The sequence below is a fragment of the Ailuropoda melanoleuca genome, chromosome 4 (assembly GCF_002007445.2).
Source record: "Ailuropoda melanoleuca isolate Jingjing chromosome 4, ASM200744v2, whole genome shotgun sequence".
NCBI classification, from domain to species: Eukaryota; Metazoa; Chordata; class Mammalia; order Carnivora; family Ursidae; genus Ailuropoda; species Ailuropoda melanoleuca.
In genome coordinates this window covers 39,772,152-39,790,511 of record NC_048221.1, presented here as the reverse complement: position 1 = coordinate 39,790,511, position 18,360 = coordinate 39,772,152, and the positions used below count along the sequence as shown (strand labels likewise).

General features: G+C 40.7%; 1 long non-coding RNA gene across 1 annotated transcript; it reads left to right on the top strand.

Annotated features, from left to right (window-relative positions):
- The first annotated feature begins 1,120 nt into the window (after positions 1-1,120).
- LOC117801766 lies at positions 1,121-5,108 on the top strand. The gene is made up of 3 exons (XR_004624484.1): positions 1,121-1,249; positions 3,620-3,725; positions 4,932-5,108. It is a non-coding gene; the product is annotated as an uncharacterized LOC117801766 (long non-coding RNA).
- The last annotated feature ends 13,252 nt before the right edge of the window (positions 5,109-18,360 follow it).

The following is an 18,360-nucleotide window of genomic DNA, read 5'->3' as shown; positions in this document are numbered from 1 at the left end:
AAAACAGAATGTTCTCACTGTGGGCACCCAATCTATTCCTTTCCTTTTCTTCATTCTCAAGGGCTTCCTGGCTGTCCCTCAAAACCAGCAGCCTCACTTCTGCCCCAGGCTTTTTGCACTAGCTGTTCTGACTTCAAGATTCTTCCCAAGTGATTCCCATTGCCAGGTAATTACCCTTTTTAAGTGTTGTTTAAAATATCTTCTCAGGGGGCGCCTGGGTGGCACAGCGGTTGGGCGTCTGCCTTCAGCTCAGGGCGTGATCCCAGTGTTGTGGGATCGAGCCCCACATCAGGATCCTCTGCTGGGAGCCTGCTTCTTCCTCTCCCACTCCCCCGGCTTGTGTTCCCTCTCTCACTGGCTGTCTCTATCTCTGTCGAATAAATAAATAAAATTTTAAAAAAATAAAATAAAATATCTTCTCAGTGTGTCCTACATGTTCTGTAAAATCCTATACCCCTTATTTCCCCATGCATTCTTACCATCCCTTCTCCTGCTCCCCTCTTTCTTCATCCATGGCATTTACTGCTTATGTATTATGTCCTTTACTTATTTCATGTTTTCATTGGTTAATGTCGGTTTCTGCTGCTAGAATGTACATTTGCAAGGGGCAAATACTTTTGTGTTTGTTCAGTGATGTATTACGGGGCCTTGGAAGAGGTTGGCACGTTGTAGCTACACAAGAAAAATTTGTGGAATGAATCCAGAATTTGCTTAGAAGTTTGCACTTGAGGCCTGCTGAAGGTGTTGAGAATCGAGTCTGAGACATCCCACCACCCATTCACTTCTGGCTGATCCTCTTGATCAGTTAAGGAAAGACAGCTGTGGCCACTATTGACCACTTCACGACAATATTTAGAGGGGAAATAGTTTAGGCTTCAAGGGCCACAATCTCTGTTGTAGCTACTCAGATCTGACATTGTAATACGAAAACAGCTATAGACAATATGGAAATAAATAGGAAATGGTTGTGTTCCAAAAAACTTTATTTACATTAACAGGTTTTGTATTGGATGTGGCCCATTGGCTGTAGTTGGCCAACATTAGTGTCAGAAGTCGAAAGCTAGAATGGTTTAAATGTGAATATCATTTCAAATTAATTGAGTCAATACATTTTTATTTGCAGCCCTACTATGGGTCAGAGACTGTTCTTTGGGCAAGAAATTAGCCAGGAACAAAGCCATCTGTGCTCAGCATGGAACTTAGAATTCGACAGTGGGAATAAAGAGCAAGTGCATCACTTATTACAAAGGTAAAATTCTGTGTCAGATGGTATGTTGTAGAAATATAACTATAAACAACATGTAATGGCAAAGTGATGCATGCTATGAATAAAACACATTGGGGTAAAGGGACAGAGGGACAGGAGGGAATCAGTCTGATAAAGTGATATTTAAACATGGAGATGTATAAGAAGTAAGGGAGTGAGGGGTGCCTGGGTGGCTCAGTCATTAAGCGTCTGCCTTTGGCTCAGGTCATGATCCCAGGGTCCTGGGATCGAGCCCCGCATCGGGCTCCCTGTTCAGTGGGAAGCCTGCTTCTCCCTCTCGCACTCCCCCTGCTTGTGCTCCCTCTCTCTCGCTGTCTCTCTCTCAAATAAATAAAATCTTAAAAAAAAAAAAAAAGTAAGGGAGTGAGCCATGGCAATATTTAGAAGAACAATCCTCCAGGCAGAAAAAGAAGTGTGAAGCTAAGAGGCTGAAGCATTCTGGGAGTATTTGAGGGGGCCGAAGACTGCACATAGTATAAACCCACATCCCTTCCTTCCCAAGCCATACATTTCCCTATCTCCCTTCTACATGCTATTGGAGGTAAAATTAAGTCACCCACGTTCACCCTCTCCCCACATAGAGAGCCCTCTGCTCTCATTCTCTTTTATGCTGTCATATCAAATTACCTGAAAGAGCAAGACACATAAAGGTAGAAAGAAGCTATGAAATGATCCTCTCAGAATATTTTAATAAGAGTTATCTACCAAAATAAGAACTATCTACTGGTGGAGAAGTTGACATCAGCATAGATGGGAAACTAGAATCAGTTAATCAAAAATACTCACAGGTTCATCCTATCTATGTGCTCATTGTGGTTGGTGTGAAGAACTCGAGTCTATACTTAAATTCCATCTCTGGTTCTGTTGGTAAGTCTTGGAGTGACCTGTGGTTATATCATTTGCCCCTTGTGGGAGTCAGTTTTATCTGCTGGCAATGAATGAGTTAGGCTAGAGCCAGTGTGACAACTATCTCCATCAGTATAGCTCTAGCCCATTTCAGCACCCATGGCAGAGACAGATCTTAATCGTAGCTGTTTTGCTGCTGAATACAAACTGAGCTTCAGAAGCCTACTTAACACGATATTTCAGGTGACAAGACCCAATCAATGAGGGTTGGCACTGGAGAGGAAACGTATTTGACCTCTATGGACAGTATGACCTCTAAGACTCCTTTTATTCCTAAAACTAAAAAGTACCTAATTTAGACTAATGAAAATGGGCAATAAGCAACTGGTGAACAAGTCCCCATACCAGATAAGCAAAGAATATTATGCAAATGTATTCCAGGAGAACTTGCATTCTTTGTAAACTTTCCTGACCTAGGCATGCTAGCACTGATGTTAATAGCATTAAAACAACTATAATTTGGTCAGGTCTTGGACCAATATTTTGGTCAATTGAGGGTGGGATAAGGTTAAATAATTAAAATGCCTTCCCACATAATGGTGAAAGGAATTGCATATATGATTTTTAAAAAAGGTAACCATTAAAGAAAGAGTAGGTGAGTGAACAGGAATAATAGAACCTGTTTTTGAAACCATTGATACACAAATAAAACTCAGTAGCTGACATTTTTCCTTATTGTCTTATCAAAAGTGTCCTGTTGGCAGCCTGTATTTCTTTCTTGCCAGTATGAATCCCCAGCCCCAAGGGTCCCTTTTGGCCAGCCACGCAGTACTTGGGGAGGAAAACAGGCTGTCTGAGGCACTGTTTACTGGGCCGTTATGCTCCCAGAGAAAGTTAATAGATCAAGTTTAAGGGCTGTCTGTAAAGTTGGTAGCCTTTTGAAGTAATCAAAACAAGGGGAAAAAACACAACCTTCTGTTTTACCTTAACAAGGTCTAAAATTGGCTTTAACAGGAGTTTCTAATGGCAGAGAGAAACTTTCCATGTTTTTGAACTTTGTGTGCCATTGAATCAACAAAGCTGCTCTTGAGAACGGACTCACATATTCCTGGAATCTTAAACATTTATTCTTCTGCAGTATTGTAAGGTGCAGTCCGTGTTAGAAAGCAAAGTGTCTTACCTGCATGGTGTCACAAACACAGTGTAGGGTGGGGGGAAATTAATGTTATACTTTCAGCTCAAGTCTCCAGCTTGGCCCTTGACCTTCCACCACAGTTGGCCCCATGGGAGTCCTTTCTTCCTGTCGCTTCCCCCATCCCTTCCTGCTTCATGGTGTTTATATTAGTATATCAACCAGAGACTTCTGTCTTTCAGGTATTTTGTAGTGAAGCAGCCACATACAATAGTAATACACTTTACAAATATTGACTGTATTTCGTAGAATAACTTTGATTTGTTTCTTAGCTAACAAAAGTGCTCTATTTTTTTTTTCCTGTTTTACCAAAGAATTCCTCAGTTGAGGGAGGAATGAAAAGGTGAGGAGATATGAGAAGAAGGAAGAATCCAAGCCCTACAACACAACAGCATTGCTCTGGAAGACTTCTGCCTGGAGGTAAGGCAGATTGATCTTGATTCTGGCCCAGAAGCAATTTTTATGACCCAAGATATGACCACATTTCCAGCACCAAGACCCCGAGGCCAGGAGGGGAACAGGCTCAGGGATGAATCCTTCTTTTACTGTGATGGCTCTTATATGCCCAGGTTCCATACTTCTTTCAGAATTTGACAAAAATTATGAAACACTTCTCTAGAAAGTTAGTTTCCTAGATTCATGTACTCTCAAGTTTTTCCAAAAGATCAATGGATTTGAGTTTATGTTGGAAGTTTAAGAGCTCCTTCTATGTTATAAGTCATCCTGTAAATCACCAAAATGCTACTTTTACATTTACCGTCCTTCATGTTCCCTTTACCTTCCTCGTTCTTACACTTTAGGCAGTGTGACTTGGAGGTGAGAAACTTTTGAGATACAAATTCCTTTACTCAGAACCTGACCCTGTTCTTACTTCCTGAATAACTTTGGGGACATTAATTAACCTGTCTCCGCCTCTGTTCTCCTCCCGGAGAATGGGACAATAATGTCATCTCATTCTCTCCATGTCAAGAGCAGTGTCTAAGCTGCCACAACCTAAGTGCTCAGTAAATAGGAACTCATTTTTTTTCCCAAAAATTTAGGCAGACTTGATTACTTTTTTCCTGTTACTTATAGAATCAAATAAGTCTTCATTTTTTATAAATTTTAGTTAACATGATCAGAGCACTTGTAGTGAGCAGGAAGACTGATATTGCTACTCAGGGTTCTAAAGACCTTACTGGTATTAACAAATGGAACTCTGAGCCCATACACAGTTCTGATCTCTTATAATCTTTGGAATTAGACATAATCATCGACTCTTTCATAGATAGGTTGATGACAGAATCACAAAGGCCTAGCCCATGAATACAGAAAGAACATGAATTTGTTTCACAAGGGCTGGTGCTAGCACTCTGACCCTTGACTTCATGACCTGTGGGGGCATCCTACTCTCCTAGTTTCAGTTTGCTTAGCTAATTAAATTCGATATCATTGTGAGGATTGGATGTGATAAAATATTACATGTACATTTATGAATGTTGTCATTGTTCCTCTATCCCCAAACCTACCAGTTTTTTGTCTTTCTTGGGGAAAGTGGGGGCCAGACTATAGCAATAGTTTTAACTTCATTGCATCCTCCAAACTGATCATTCTTAACTCCAGTCTGATCATGACCTTCCCTTGCAGAGAGTCTTTGAATGGATCCCTTCAGGAAAAGTTTCGATTGCCAAAAATGACCTCCAGAATCCACCATGATCCAGACCTCACCACCTGCCCCAGCTCCCCCCCACACTGTTCCACACACACTCTGCTTCCCACACTCAGGCCATGCAAGTCACGTGCCTCTCCTCAGCATGCCTGGCTTTTTCTTCACTTTGCATATTTTAAATCATTTAAAAACATGTTAAGAAATTATTTTGCCGGGGCACCTGGGTGGCTCAGTCGTTAAGCGTCTGCCTTCGGCTCAGGGCGTGATCCCGGCGTTCTGGGATCGAGCCCCACATCAGGCTCCTCTGCTATGAGCCTGCTCCTTCCTCTCCCACTCCCCCTGCTTGTGTTCCCTCTCTCGCTGGCTGTCTCTCTCTCTGTCAAATGAATAAATAAAATCTTTAAAAAAAAAAAGAAATTATTTTGTCTATTTTAATATGACATGAAATTATGATAAGGTATTATGTTATTCTTAGGTAAAGGCAGCATTTTGACAAAAACTTTAAAATTCGACAACCTTGCCCGAATCCTTGAGTGGTAGAACAATGAGACCCTAGAAAAATGAATAGATCCCCCTCTCTCTGGAAGCTCTGGGGAAGAATCCATTCTTCAGTTCTTTCAGGTTGTTGGCAGTCACTTCCTCAGGGTTATAGGGCTGAAGTCCCTGTTTCCTTTCTGGTTGTCAACTGAGAACAGCTGCCAGCTTCTAGAAGTTACTCTCATGACTCAACTGATGGCTACCTTCCCCTGTCTTCAAAGGAAGCAAGGGCAGTCCAGAGTGCCTCTCATCTTTCACCTCTCTCTAGCTTCTTTCATCATCTCCTCTCTTTGATCCATCAGCTCACTCTTTCACTTTTGATGACTTTTGTGATTATTTGGGCCCACTGGAATAATTTAGGATCATCTCCTTTTAAGGTCAAGTGATTAGCAATCTTCTATCTGCAATTTTAATTCTCTTTTGGCAAATAAACTAATGTATTCACAAGTTCTGGGCATTAGGACGTGGATATCTTGGGGGGAAGAAGTGTTTCTGTATACAACATCTCTTCATTATGTTTTTTTGGATCAAAGAACTATTTCAAGGTCTACATTAGCCCGAAACGACCTCAACTGATGCCAGTTGGAAAAGCTCACAGAGGTCACAAGATAGAATTGTTAACAAGGGAGGCAAGACATAGACAATTAACACAGGTTTAGTACTTGTTCTGGCAGGTGTGATCTCATAATTACGTGTTGGATGCCTGTTGTAAACAAGGTTTTTTAAGATCGATTAAAAGCTTTCCCAGTAATTGGAGAGCATGACTTTATACCTACAGTATGAACAAGAAACCAATTCTCAGATTATGCAAATGAAAACTTGGGGCTTGGGATGAAGTCTGTCGAGACTGCCTCCTATATAGATTTTAAGTCTTGAACAGCCTATAGAGAAATGGAGTTGTCAGAAAACTGCCTTAGATGATGCAGAAAGTAGCCCTGCTGATGAAGGTCACTAGAAGAGATCGGATAAACTCACTTTTATGTGAGGTTATAAAAGCAGTAATTTAAAATCAACATATGATATTCTAGAATTGATTTACATATGCATAAGGTAGTAATTTAAAAATTATAAATATAAAGATAGTTCAGACCTTAAAAAAACAAAAATACCTCCTTGGAAAAAGCAAGTTGGCTTTATGCTGAGGATTGCCTTATATCTGGTATCCAGCTGTAACAGAGTCCAATTCTAGATTACCTTTCTTGTTTACCTTTGGCCTAAAAAAAAGACCATAGCATAAAGACCTTATTTTCTTCAGATTGAAGAATGGGTGGTATTGAATTAGTCTCATAACTCTGCAGAAGAAATCTTAAGTCCTTTCCACACAGAATACAATATTGTAAGAAAAATCACACCAGCAGGATGACCAGAACCAGATTTTCTTGTCCTTTTACCTTCTGTTTCTTAGAAGTTCTACAGTTTTTGATATCCAAAGGAACAGAAAATGCACTGGCTATTAGCATGTAAAATTAGAATTCTGCTCATGAAACTTTAAGCCCCAGGTCCCTCATTGCTGTGATCTCTTTACCAAGCCAAAGTTCAGAGGAAAAAAGTGCTTCATTAAAGTTAGTTGATACTGAATTACCAGATTATTCTCGGGGCATAAATATGTTATTAAAACAACAACAACATCAATTTGTGATACTGAAGGTGGTGGGATGGACCAAAAACGGCTTCCTCAAGTAAGAAGAGCTAGTTGCCAAGCTCCAATATAGCACATTTTTGTTTACTGAATGCTGCGCTTTGTAAAGCTCAGAGCTCGGTTTAGGCAGAGAGAAGGCTGAATGATGTAGAAAAAGCGTAAGAAAAATCACTGAACTCTGGAAAAATTAAAACTCATGAGAATGTAGAAAGTTGTATGCAAGAGTAGTGGGGTCTGTACGTAGGGGCAACCCCTCCTTCTCTGCCACATTTGTGGTAAAGGCAACAAAGTGTTCACGATACCTTGTAGGTGATGAAATTTCTTGTGAAAAATGTAAAGGAAGCTAAAATCATCATGCTATTGCCCATGGGGCAGAGTACACAGAGATGAGGGGACAACGAGCTTCATGGGTTTTATGGAAAATTAAATAGTCATAAACTTACAACTCTCACCACTTGTAATAATTCCTGGCTGTTCTGTTAAAAAAAAAAAAGGCACCACTTGCTTATTTATAGCTTGTTGGCACCTTAGTTGAAACTCTGGTGTTTCAAGAGCTAGAGAAGGCACACAGATGTGTTTTATTCCAACCCCAAGGCTTGGATCCATTCTCAACAATCCCAGTACTTATATAACTTCAACCACCCCTTTTCTAAAAAAAGAAAACTTGGTCTACCTCTGTCTCAAGGGAAAATATTTAGATGTCAGGTACCAGATTGTTATTTCCCTTTGGAAATAACAAGGCAGCAGAAAGGCTAATAATTGGTCCGGGTGGTTATCTTATACCATGCCGGGATGCAATAAGGAAGGAAGGAAGAAAGGAAGGAAGGAAAGAAGGAGTAAGTAAGTAAATAGACCAATTGAAAAATGAAGTTGTTGCAAGCTGATCTCTATGGAATCACTAAAATGCAGGGGGAAGATATCAAAAGCAGCAAATTAAAATCAGGATAGGGGCGCCTGGGTGGCACAGCGGTTAAGCGTCTGCCTTCCGCTCAGGGCGTGATCCCGGCATTATGGGATGGAGCCCCACATCAGGCTCTTCCGCTATGAGCCTGCTTCTTCCTCTCCCACTCCCCCTGCTTGTGTTCCCTCTCTCACTGGCTGTCTCTATCTGTGTTAAATAAATAAACAAAATCTTTAAAAAGTAAATAAATAAAATCAGGATAATGAGCCCTGTGGCTTATCCTCTGTGGATTCTCTAATCTAGCTCTGCCTAATTGTGTTCTTTGTAGGACATATTATTTCTGTTTTCCCACTAGTTTTTTTTTTATTTTTAAGTTTGGGGAGTATATAATATAATTACTATCTCTTTATGGTATAAAATGCCATGATTTTGAAAAGGGAAATTTCATGGAGTATGAAATGTCATCCTCTCTCTTTATGAGAGTGTATGTCATTCATTTTGTTTAAAACAGGCTTGGGGAAAATACGCTTTATTCTGAGAGCAGTTGGTTGTTAAGCCATATATTGACCTAATTTGCATGATAGTATAGTTGAAGGATGTTCATACACTTGAGAGTGAAACTGTGCCCTGTCCAAAGATGGCTATTTTATATTTTAATTATATTCTTAACAAATACCCAAACAAGACTGTATAGGAACCACTCTTCTGTCTTCACACTCATACTCACAAACTTTCACATGTATTCACGTTTTAACACTTGTAGTCAAGTTGAAACTTCAGATATGGAATGGTCTCTCAACTTATTCCTTTGAACCCCAACTCGTACAATAATTAACACTTCTTGGTAGCTTCTTTAGATCTCAGCATCTTATAATTCTGTGTATCTTATGACATGAGTAGCCTGGCAGCTCTGATGACCTCATCTAAAATACAACTGAGAAATTAAAAACCAGAATTCACCTAAAGAAATATGTCCTCCCAGAATCTGAATAAAAAACTCTCCAGCTCTCCCATGTATAGGACTTAATGGTAGCCTTGGTGTAACCATTAACTTCAAACTGACAGTGTAGCTGGCTAAATTGAGGGCCCATTCTTACAAACCTAAGGAATCTATAAACTCCTTTTTCTCCCCCCTTCTCACTCACTGTATAGGAAGGCACCCACATATCCAGTGAAGTTTACCTTCTTCTTAGTCCCTGACAGTCTTCCTTACTGGGATTTTCACGTGCCCCTCCATACTGTGGTATGAGTTGAGGCATCCCTTTATCCCGAACCCCAATCCCCCTTGGTAACCCGCATCCATCTGTGTTTCATTCCAGAGATGATGATTCTTAGCTATCTGTGGACCCTGCATTCTAGCCAACTGGACAAACAAAGGTAAGGTAGGTTGTTCATGGAAAATATTATATTTTCTTCTCTGATAGTGTTTGAATTTTAGAAGGAAATTCCTTAGCAGAATTGAATGACTTCCTAATGAAAATCAGTCTATCTGCCGTAGATGAAATCACTACTCAGCAACTATTCACTGCTGCCCCTACCATCTTTGCAGCTGGAATGATCTTTTCATCCTTTGACTTTGAGCCTATCCCTTTGGCTTGCTTTAGCTAATGGTACATTAGCAGACAAGATAGGGCAGAAGCTTGAAATGAAATGTGCTTGCATTATTGAGCTTGCCCTCTTGAGCTCCTGCCTTTTGCAGTGAGAACATGCTACTGGTCCAATCAGGTAAGAGACTCATAGAAATGACCTGGACTCAACCTACAGCTTGAGGCTATGTCCAGCCTGTATCTGTTGAATCCCAACTGACTTACAGATATATAAATGACAAATAAATACTTATTATTGTATGCCACTGAGTTTTAGGGTGTTTTGCAACATTTTTTGGCACTAGCTTACTACTGTGAGTTGGAGTTCTTTCTACAAAAACCAACTCTGGCTAGCTTTTTTCTTCTTCTTCTTCTTCTTCTTCTTCTTTTTTTTTTTTTTTCAAGAGAGAAGGATAAGACATAGCTCCTAGAAACAAGGGTAAAACTAAAAAACCAGGTTTATGAAAGAACAGAGACAAAGCAGCCCCAAGGATCTAGGTAGTCTCAATTATAAAGCACCAAAGTTGGAATGAATATGGGCCAATTAATTTCATTATTTGGATCATTTTCAAGATTTAGAGAGAAAGGGTTTGGCCAAATCCAGTTACGAAAACTCTTTAACTTCTGTACCACTGGAGGGTGGTACACTTTAATAACCTGTAAGGGAGCTCTAGATTTCCAAAAAGAAGTCAAGCTGCTACTTTCAGAAGAGGCCATGGATATTGAGCACACAGAGATAACAACCACAGTGACCCCACAATATTTTGGTTAAGAAATATCTTTCAAATATTCATTTGAGTTCTTATAAGCAACTAATTGTCCTGGCTGTTGCTCAGAGTTCTTGGAACATGGATTGATCAGGATAATGCAGGAGGGAATTATATGAAGTGTCTCTCTATATATATATTAACAAATTTCCACTACCTTTGTTGAAGTTTAAGGAACATTAAACTGTGGGGCGCCTGGGTGGCTCAGTCATTGAGCATCTGCCTTCAGCTCAGGGCGTGATCCCAGAGTCCTGGGATTGAGCCCCATATCGGGCTCCTCCACTGGGAGCCTGCTTCTTCCTCTCCTACTCCTCCTGCTTGTGTTCCCCTCTCTCACTGGCTGTCTCTCTCTCTGTCAAATAAATAAATAAAATCTTAAAAAAAAAAAAAGGAACATTAAACCAGGTTTAAGGAAGTTAAATTCTAGGCATGGCTCTTTCATTAATTATCCTTATAGTCTTGAATAACTCAACTCATCTAGGCAGCAATGCTCATATTTTCAAAGTAGAAGGAAAATTTGTGCTGATGTCAGGGTCGTGAAACCCTTAATCCACCACTAAATCCATCTAAGATATCTGCACACTTAGTGTAGTATGTATTAAATATTGACCAAAAACTTTCAGTATTATGTCACCTAATCTTCACAACTATTTGAGGCAGTATATTAATCTCTCCATTTTACAGACGAGGAAGCTAAAATGAAGAAAGCTAAGTAACTTTCCCACACTCAGACTCCTAGTAATTGGTGATCTTGATTCAAATACCACATCTGCCTTGACCCTGAGCCTAAGCTTCTGACCTCCGTTATTACATGGCAGTGAAGCAGTAACTCTGTGCTTGGAAAATTAGGAAGTATGATGCAAAAATAAGATTGTTATTTTCCAAGAATTAGATTGGATTTTTACCTAATAGTAAATGACCCATCTTAATTCTGGCCTCGCCAAATTGAAAACGTACACAAAAATGCACCTGCTTATTTGTCATGAGCATCTTCAAGTTCCAGTTGCTCAGAAGGAAAGAGTTGTAAAGAGAATGAAGGAAAAGTTTCCAGATGAAATAAGAGGAGAGGCAGAGAGGCAATTAGAGAAACTAATGTGCATTTCAAATAAGCAGGAACCAACCAAAGATTGTAGTAGCTAAAATTGATTGGATCAAAATTTTATTAAAGAGTTCCACAATATAAAACATCTCTGTGTACAGTGATATCTTGGGCTCAGCATTAATTAAAATATGTTAAAATAGTAGGTCTTGTTTAGTGGGAAAGTGAAATATAGAAGTTATGCCAGCAGTTATAAGCACTGATACCTCTCCTGGCCACATCCAACCAAGATGTAGGCTTTTAAAAAGTTTGAAAGACAAAAGTAATTGATTTGTATATAAAACCACAAAAATGCCCTGATCACCACACAATTACATGTAAAGTATTGCTGTTTGACAAGAGGATGGGCTGATTTTTGCTTTCAACTAATCCTAGTATTCTAATGAACAAAGCCAAACACAGTCCTGGGATAAGATTTGTTTAATGGGAAGAACCTGGAGAAGTTTACCCGTGTCATGATCATACATAAGTGTGAGGACATGTGAAACACTAACCTAAAGGTGTTCCATAAGAAAAGGTGTCCTTCAGTATCATGTACATATGTCTTCTTGTTAAAAATTCCCTAAGTTTATTAGCATTTTCTATGCATATTGCCACATTAGGCTCTGAGAAGTCTTGCAATCGTACTTGTTTAACCATAGGATACTTTGAGTAAGTAGATAAAATCACACACAGCAATGATCCCAAAACAAGTATCATGGGAATGTTTTATTAGGAAACAATAATTATATGGAAAAAAAGAAGGACACAAATCCTTTTCAATTGAGAAAATAAAAGCAAAGACCAATTTAACAAAATGTATCAAATGTCCAAGGGCTTATAACATAGAATATGCTGATTTTTCTGTCTACTGAGGAAAGAACAAGTACATTTAAGCTTGAACTGCAACAAAATGAAGATTGTTATGAAGAGAAAAGAAAGAAGAAGGTCATCAGGGTCAAACATTGAAGTGGTTAACATTATGGTTAACATTACGATGCTGTCGTTGGGAACTACACAAGAGAAACTCAGATGATTCCATCTAGTCCAATAATTGCTTAGTTATCTTATACTTAATGTTCTTTCTCTTTCGATCCAGAAGCAATCTTCAAAATAAGCCCTTTATGAAGCAAAGATAAAGTTAAAAAATATTCACTGTGGTTCATAAATCTAACCTACATCATTATCCAGTGTTTTAAACATGACTTTTGTGGAAATAAATGAAGGCCACCCCAATGAGAGCAAGCAAATCCTCATTATTTTATCAGTTTGTTGTAGAGAGTCAGACCCCATCTCTCGCGTTTGACAGAGACTCAAAGGCAGGTGGAGGAGTGGGAAAGCTTCAGGTCTGCCCTAGTCAGAGGCTGCTGACGTGGAGAAGCTGGAGGTGGGCTGAAAGGCAGGGCCTGGCTGCTGGGAATGGAATCAGGGGACCCCTCCGGAGGCTGCTGCAGGAACTCAGAGATGTCGGTGACATGAGCAGGGTGGTAGCGGCAGAGCTGGTGAATTGTAACTGCACCTGGATATACCTGGAAGGTAGAGCTGCCAGGAATTCCTGGTATGTTGTTCCTGGTATGGGTTTGACAGCAAGAGTGGAGCCATGGATGGCTGGAAGGTTTTTGGTCTGAGAAATGAAAAGGTGGAGCTGAAATCAATGGAAATGAGAAAGACGGCAGGTAGAGCAGAATTGTTGAGGGTGGAGGTAAAGCGTTCATTTTTGGACTTGTTAGGTTTGTGAGGTCAAACATGCAAGTGTAGAGGTCTGGCAAGCGTCAGAGCTCGTAGTTACACTAGTTAGCCAGAGCTGCCATAACAAAATGCCACCGACCGGGTAGCTTACACAACAGACATTTATTTCTCACGGTTCTGGAGGCTGGAAGTTCAAAACCAGAGCGTCAGCTTGTTGGGTTTCCTCTAAGGCCTCTCCTTCCCATGCAGAAGCCACCTGTTCTCCGTGTCCTCACATGGTTCTTCCTCTGTGCTTGTGTGTCCCTGCTGTGTCTCTTCCTGGTCTCACAACACCCGTTAGACTGGATCAGGGTCCACCCTAAAGACCTCATTTTAACTTAACTACCACTCCAAGGATCCTATCTCCAAATGCAATCATGTTCTGAGGTACTGGGGATTAGGACTTCAAGATATGAATTTTGGCAGGGAATTAATTCAGTTCGTAACAAGAGTTGAATTCAGATTTTTTGATCCCAAGTTCATGACTCTTTCCACTGGCCCACGGTTAGTCGATAAATATTTTTTATTGTACCTGTGGATGTATATATATGCATACATGAATCATCTGAATAAAGTGCCTTAACCCATTTGAATGCTGGCATTGGACAAGCATTCCCTAAGCAAACCCAGCGTAGAGCTATGCACATTCTGTAAACAGGGCCTCCATCTGCCCTGCTACATAAATAATCAACACAAGAGAACAGGCCATGGCAACATCCCAGCAACATGCCACTTTTGTTCCATTGCCATTTTTTCCACATGGGACTAAGGCTTTCCAAACTGGAGCCTTCCAACTCAGAATTTATACTTGTTGTATCTCTACAGGGTGGCAATCAAACCTGTGATGTCACCAAAGCAAAAACCATCAAGAAACAGTTGCTAAGATAGCAGGAGTTGATCAGATTCTGGAATCCTGCTGCAGGGGCTGACTGCAAAACATGTCTTGAGAATAAGGCAACCTCTTGTCATGTGTGGGAGTGTGCACATTTATAGATATAGTTCTGTAGTCGGATTGTCTTGTGCTGAGGAGAAGAGTTTTTAAAAAAATTGAAATGGCTGCTTCTATCTTCTGGCAATCCATCCTGTAGTGTGGGCTGTGAAGAAAGAGCAAGAGAGAAGAGTGATAAAGTAAACTAACAGAAGGAAGAAGGGGTGAGGGGCATGTTAAAACACTTCCTATTCACCTGGGCACAGAGAAGAAGAATTACCATATCTGAAAATTACTATTTCCTGTTTCACTTCTGTATTAGTTTCCTAGGGCTGCTATGCCAACGTTCTACAAACTGGATGGCTCATCAAAGCAACAGAAATTTATTGTTTCATAGTTCTGGAGGCTGGAAGTCTAAAATCAAGGTATCAAGGTGTCAGCAGGGCCATCCTCCCTCTGGAACCTGCAGAGGGATCCTTTCTTGCCCTGCTCGGGTTCTTTGAGCTTGCTGACAGTTGTTCGCATTTCTTGACTTGCCTCTGCATCACTTTATCTCTGCCCTGGTATCACGAGGCATTCTCCTATGTGTCCTTGTCTTCATATGGCTGTCTTCTTACAAAGGCAACAGTGCTATTGGAATTGGGAGCACCCCACTCCAGCATGATGCCATCTTAACTAATCACATTTGCAGTGACCCTCATCCCAAACAAGGTTGCATTAATATATCTCTGGGAGGGAGGGTCACAATTCAGCCCAAAACATTTCATAGAAGGTGAAGAGGACCTTAGAAGTCAGTAATCAAGTGGTCGTTAAAATTCTTGATATGGAACTGGAGTCAATCTTTTTAAAAAAATAGATGTTATGTGAATCCTCATTGTACAAAGACTAAAGGGGAACTTCCTAAGGTAGAGGAGACTGTCAGTATTACTGTCATGAATAGGAGTGGAGTCCAGGGGGAAAGGGAAAAAGTGAAATAGAAAAACATCAGGAAGGCTCCAAGATGAAAACATGCCATGGAACGAGGAGAATCAGGGACTCTGCTCTCCGTATTTTGGCTCTGATACATAAAGAGAAAGAAAATAACCAAATAATATTAAAATATAGCTGCCCCAGTTGAAGGTTGGTGCAGGGGAATCTTGAAGGTGATCCCACAAAGTGACCTCACTCTACTTTTCTGGCCAGCCCTTCCACAGGATTTTTTTATCAGCCCACTTCTCCTGTTCAGCAGATGAGGGAACCGAAATGCAGAAAGGGAACGTGAGGTACCTGAATTCCCTTGGGGATTAATGGACGCGATAGCTAATGCCTTTCTCACATACCACTCCGGAGTGCTGAACGGGCAAAAACCAGGAGTATGTGCAGGTGTGACTACCCAGTGTGCAGAAACACGGCTTTCCTCATTTTGGTACAACTCAGCTCAGTTGTTCTTTCAAGTGCTCACTCTTCCAGGAAGCAGAGAATAAATTTCAATCATTCAAGGGTCCTTTCAATCCTATCACTCTGAGTTGTGCCTGTATGCCAGAGAGAAGAAGAGTAGAAACTGCCAAGGTATGAAGTTACGGTGTCGTCACACTGTTGTGCACTGAGGAGTGTTACTGCATGACATCTGCATTTCTGTAACGTCTGCCCTGCTCATCCTTTTCCATCCTAACCCTGGAGCCTTCCAAGATGGCTTCCTTTCAGCTATTTCCGTGACCACCCAGAGATAAGAGAAACATTTGGCTTCTCCCGGAAGCCACATGAAACCCAGAGGAAATTTCTGATGATGCCTCAGGCTTACCTGCCTGGATCCCCCCACTGTAGCCATCTCTACTTTAAAACTCCCACATGGTGCTGAGGGTGAAGAAGCTGCAGTTGATGGGACATCTCCCCAGGGTGGATCAGGGAAGGAAGCACAGGTCTTGTTGTTTCTCAGACCCCTCCAGGTTAGCCTGAGCTTTCTACTGCACCCTACCCAGGGGTTAAATCTAGGGCTGCTTCTCGAGATCACAGGGAGGAAAGCTGTCCGGCTTCTAGCCTAGAGGTGGAAAGAGGCGCCTCTTAATTATTCTTCCAGATCTATTGCTTATGTTGTCAAATCTGCAGGGGTTTTGAAGCTCACAAATTCATCTCTCTCCTTTACTTTGTACTAACTATTTTTTTTAAGATTTTATTTATTTATTTGACAGAGATAGAGACAGCCAGTGAGAGAGGGAACACAAGCAGGGGGAGTGGGAGAGGAAGAAGCAGGCTCACAGTGGAGGAGCCTGATGTGGGGCTCGATCCCATAATGCCGGGATCGCGCCCTGAGCCGAAGGCAGACATTTAACCGCTGTGCCACCCAGGTGCCCCTTGTTGTACTAACTATTCTTGGAGGCAATGAGCACTCTCTAATCTTGCTTGCATGGAGGATGGCCAAAGGATAAAAAGGAGTTCCCAGGAATGAAAAAAACATTGGTTGATGTATTAAAATATGACCCTGTGACAGGCACGTCACATTAGTAACTAACATCTGTAAACCATAAAATAATTTTCAAGTTACTTCTTGTTTGGAAAGCCATTCATATTGAGTGGAATCCTTTAGAAAGCAGACCACCATGTTTCTCATCCAAATTAAGTGATGTCATGAATATAAAACATATTACAGAGTTCTTGGAACAGAGTAATATTTGAGAAATCTTTGTAGTATTAATAAAATTATTATAATTATCCCACATGCTCAGCATTGGTGACTATGTTATTTGTAATTCTCATGGACAGCCCTATACTAGCCCATCTTTGAACTTTTTCTCCTTCCCTATATGAAAGGTGACATCCCCTTGATTCTAAAGTCTTTTGAAGTCTTTCTGTTTTATCTTTGTCAAGGGAAAAGGCTCCAAGATAACTGAAAGTCACAGATAGGACCCACAGAGAATGCTTGAATTACCACTGGCTAAAAAAAAAAAAAAAAAAAAAAAAAAAGAAGAAGATGAATTGAATTGTGACTGTTAAAACACTTTAAGGAAAATTGCATTAATGAGCTAAAAATCAACTCTAAATATGTTACTTGGGGAAAACCTTGGGACAGCATAAGCAGACAGCTTTCTCCCCCTTCAAACACATGGTGAATTGACAACAACTTTGATTTACTTTGTCATTTAATTTCCCTTCCATGTCTTGGCCTTAAGCCACAGATGCTTCAAGCCTCTTGGCTGGACAATCAGATTTTTTTCTTTCTTTGCCCATTTTTTTTCCCCATTGGCAGCATTCCCATAATAAGAGCCCAGTGAAAATGGACTTCCTTCCATCCCCCTTACTACCTCTGAAAACTCTCCAAAGGCGTTTGGGTGGCTTCTATCAAAGGAGAGATCTAGGGGAAAGTCCAGAGAGGTTTTGGAAATCAGAGTTGGGTGGTTTTCTCCCTAATTGTGTATGCACGCTCACAGTATCAGGAGAAAGGCACTCTTCAAAGTTGGATCTCTTCAAAGATTTCACAGTGCTGGAGGGCATTCACCAAGACTCCCCGATCCCTGCTGGGATCCCTCTTCCAACAGGTCACAGAACTGGGAAGCATGTTTCCTTTTAAGACGCCACCCCAGAGAGAGGTTATTATCACATTAGACTGGGTTTTATTGCTTAGGGGGAACTTAGGAGCCCCAACTTAAAAAAGATGCTTCTCTTTTACGGGCTTTTTGGGAAGGCTGTCATTTTTTTTTCTCCTGGTAGGCCATCTCTCTACCAATTTATGCCAATAATGCCATCCAAATTTTTCAATTGATATGAACCTGTTCAAATGTCTGCTCTGACTTGGAATAATTAGCAGGATCCATATTGTTAGAAAAAACAAGAACACAAGGATAGAGTAGTGGTATTATGCTTGATTTGTGTCTTTATCCATCCAGTTTATTTCCGTTCCTAGTAACACTAAAAGGCTTCCTTCCAATAATCCCCAAGTGTTCTCTCATTCACTGGAATATGCAACAAGTAATATTAAACATCATCTGTGCGGCTGGCACTGTTCTAGGCCTTGCAGACAATCAGCACTAATGCAGTAGAGANGTAGAGTGTGGGTAACAGGCTGTGTTGAAAGATCAAAGGTGCCGTTCCTCAGCCTCTAAGCCCGGGTTGTTTTGAGCTAGGTCCTTGTTGGTATAACTCACCACTAACTTTTATCTCCTATACTCAATGATGCCCTTGTATGAATTATGTATTTTTAATTTTTTTCCAAGCTAGGATCTGCTTGAGTTAACGCTTCGCGTAACAGCGGTCTTTATCAAAACATTTG